The sequence below is a fragment of the Cyprinodon tularosa genome, unplaced genomic scaffold, assembly GCF_016077235.1.
Source record: "Cyprinodon tularosa strain WSP-4 unplaced genomic scaffold, ASM1607723v1 ctg1212, whole genome shotgun sequence".
Lineage (NCBI taxonomy): Eukaryota > Metazoa > Chordata > Actinopteri > Cyprinodontiformes > Cyprinodontidae > Cyprinodon > Cyprinodon tularosa.
Window position 1 is genome coordinate 37,057 of NW_024038018.1, and position 3,531 is coordinate 40,587.

General features: G+C 54.6%; 1 long non-coding RNA gene across 1 annotated transcript; it reads right to left on the reverse strand.

The window, feature by feature from the left end:
• Positions 1 to 290: 290 nt before the first annotated feature.
• On the reverse strand, positions 291 to 1,511 carry LOC119777077. The gene is made up of 3 exons (XR_005279870.1): positions 777 to 1,511; positions 441 to 704; positions 291 to 369 (listed from the first exon to the last, which is right to left on the reverse strand). It is a non-coding gene; the product is annotated as an uncharacterized LOC119777077 (long non-coding RNA).
• Between the last annotated feature and the right edge of the window lie 2,020 nt (positions 1,512 to 3,531).

A 3,531-nucleotide genomic window follows, 5' to 3' on the forward strand; every position in this document is an offset into this window, starting at 1 on the left:
CAGTTCCACGCTGGAATTCACTGAGCTCCTGAGAGCGACCCATTCTTTCACAAATGTTTGTAAAAACAGTCTGCATGCCTAGGTGCTTGAATTTATACACCTGTGGCCATGGAAGTGATTGGAACACCTGATTCCAATAATTTGGATGGGTGAGCAAATACTTTTGGCAATATAGTGTATATATATATATATATATATATATATATATATATATATATATATATATATATTGTCATGTTCGGCTGAACGTATTTAGCCCACATGCCGAACACACACGGCAACAGGGATCAGTTAACTGTTTATTGATAGAGAGAAAATGGAAGCAACGGAGTCGACGGGGAAGCCACAGCACCGGGACCCGTTCGACTTCTGAAAGGAGAAGTAGGTGATTAGCCGGAAAGGGCGATCAGGCAAAAATGAAAAGAGGAACGTGAGCTTACCACCGGACGCAGCAACCTAACCGGGGGAGGACGGAGCGGACTCAGGCTCTGATCGATGGAGCTGGTGGCAGGTGTCTCAGTGACAGGTGAGGCTCGGGCTTGAGGGTGACAGAGCTGCGCTTACTTAATGATCCGGGGCAGCAGGAGAAACCAGAGTGGCTCGAAGCACCTTGCTTTGAGCCAGGAGAAAGGGAGGACCCTGTGGGAACTCAGACCCTGGAGTCAGCACGAGTGGGACCCTCTGAAAGGCGATCGAGAGGTAACCTGGGGAACACAGAGGTTTGGGTTAACGAGGGAAGTCTGAACTCAGTAGAGAGACTGTGGCCTTAGTCGTACCACTACGGTTAACACTCTGGCGTCCTCCTGCTGTCTGGATGCTGCTCTTATAGTGCGATCAGACGCAGCTCAACCAGCCACAGGTGTGTGCGCCCTGCCCACCTGTCAACTGCAAACACCTGCGGAGAAAGCAGAAAGAAGCAGAACCGGCAGAAACTGCACGGCCCTGTCGGCTGAGTCCTGACACCACCCCCCCCTCAATGGTCGCCACCCGGCGACCTCGAGGAAGAGGAGAGGAAAGAGTCCACCAACGACCTGTCAGGGAGGGAGGAACCAGAAACCCAGGAACGTTCCTCCGGACCGCAGCCCACCCAGTCGACGAGGTATTGATACCCTCTACCACGCCGACGGGAGGCCACGACCCTTTGGACCTGACGTCCCAGGTGGTCGAGGGTGGGTGGAGGGGGTTCGGCCGGAGGGCAAAACGGGCTAGAGAGGACGGGCTTGATTTGGGAGACATGGAAGGTAGGGTGGGTCCTGGAATGGGACGGGAGACGGAGGCGGACGGTCGTCGGGCTGAGGACGGAGACAATCTCATAGGGGCCAGTGAAACGTGGTAATAACTTCCGATGGGAAGATCTGGACGGGAGGTTTCGAGTAGATAACCAGACCCGCTGACCGGGGTGATAGGAGGGGGCAGGGACTCGCCTGCGGTCAGCAAACCGGCGGTTCAGCTCAGAGGTCCGGTTCAGGGCTTGGATGGTCTGGGTCCAGACCCTTTTGCATCGGTGGATGTGGTGGGCAACGGAAGGTACAGCTATTTAATTATGGTCATCGGGAAACAGAGGTGGTTGGTAGCCCAGAGAAGCTTCGAAGGGGGAGATGCCAGTCGCAGTGGAGACATGACTGTTATGAGCGTACTCCACCCAGGGAAGGAACTGACACCAGTCGGAGGGATTGGTGGAGGTTAGACAGCGGAGAGCGGTCTCCAGCTCCTGGTTGAGCCGCTCAGTCTGACCGTTGGTCTGCGGATGGTAGCCAGAGGTAAGAGAGTACCGGGCACCAAGGGCCACGGCAAACTCCTTCCACACACGCGAGGTGAACTGTGGACCACGGTCAGACAGAACGTCCAGCAGGATCCCATGCTGGCGGAAAACATGCTTCACCAGGAGCTGGGCCGTCTGAAAAGCAGAGGGGAGTTTTCTGAGGGGAATAAGGTGGCAGGCCTTAGAGAAACGATCAGTCACAGTGAGAATAGTGGTCATACCTTGGGAGGAGGGTAGGCCGGTGACAAAGTCTAGGGCTATGTGGGACCATGGCCGCTCAGGGACTGGCAGGGGCTGGAGCAAGCCTGCAGGGGGTCTGTTTGATGGCTTGTTCTGTGCACAAACTGGGCAGGCTAGGACGAACTGTTTAACATCCTTGGGTAAGTCGGGCCACCAGAACCGCCGGGAAATGAACTTGATAGTTCGGAGGATTCCAGGATGGGCCGATAACTTTTCAGAGTGGGCCCACTGGATGAGGCGGGGCCGAACGGAGGAGGGGACATAGGTGCGGTTAGGTGGGCCATTACCTGGGTCCGGGTCAGCAGGCAGAGCTTGGGAAATGAGGTCCAGAATCTCCCACTGGAGGGCCCCAAAGGTGCAGGTCGGAGGTAGGATGGGAGAGGGCTCCTTAACTGAGTCGTGGGGGGCGTACAGGCGGGACAGAGCATCAGGTTTTAGATTCTTGGAACCAGGTCGGTAGGAGATACTTAAATTAAAACGGGAAAAGAATAGGGACCAACGGGCTTGCCTGGGATTGAGTCGTTTAGCTGTTTGGAGATAAGCTAGATTCTTATGATCTGTCCATATTTGTACTGGCTGCTCAGACCCCTCCAGCCAGTGGCGCCACTCCTCCAGGGCCAATTTTATGGCCAGGAGCTCCCTGTCGCCGACGTCGTAGTTGCGTTCAGCGGGGGACAGACGACGGGAGAAGAAGGCGCATGGGTGCATCTTCTGATCCAGTCCCGAGCACTGAGACAACACAGCTCCAACACCAGTGTCGGAAGCATCTATTTCGACAATGAACTGTTTGGAGGGGTCTGGATGAACGAGAATGGGGGCCTTGGAAAACCTGTCCTCAAGGTCACGGAAAGCTGAGTCGGCCTCTGTGTTCCACCTGAACGAAGTCTTCACGGACGTGAGGGCATGAAGGGGGGCGGCGATCTGACTGTACCCACGGATAAAGCGGCGATAAAAGTTAGCGAAACCTAAAAACCGCTGTAGCTCTCTTCTGTTCTCTGGTTCAGGCCACTCGAGAACAGCCCTGATCTTTTCAGGGTCAGACCGGACACGCCCCCCTTCCAGGATGAGACCAAGGAAGGTGACAGAGGGTTTGTGGAACTCGCACTTTTCTGCTTTCACAAAAAGCCGATTCTCCAGAAGGCGCTGAAGAACGAGGCGGACATGGTGTCTGTGTTCAGAGAGGGTTCGTGAATAAATGAGTATATCATCCAGGTAGACAAAAACGAAGAGGTTTAGGAAATCACGGAGGACATCGTTCACAAGGGATTGGAAGACCGCTGGAGCATTGCTGAGCCCAAAAGGCATTAACAGGTATTCAAAATGGCCCAAGGGTGTCTTGAAGGCCGTTTTCCACTCGTCCCCACGGCGGATCCGGACCAGGTGGTAAGCATTACGCAGATCTAATTTAGAAAAGACCGTAGCGGACTGGACCGGTTCAAGAGCGGAGGAAAGGAGAGGAAGGGGGTACCTGTTCTTTACCGTTATAGCATTTAACCCACGGTAGTCTATGCACGGGCGAAGGGAGCCAT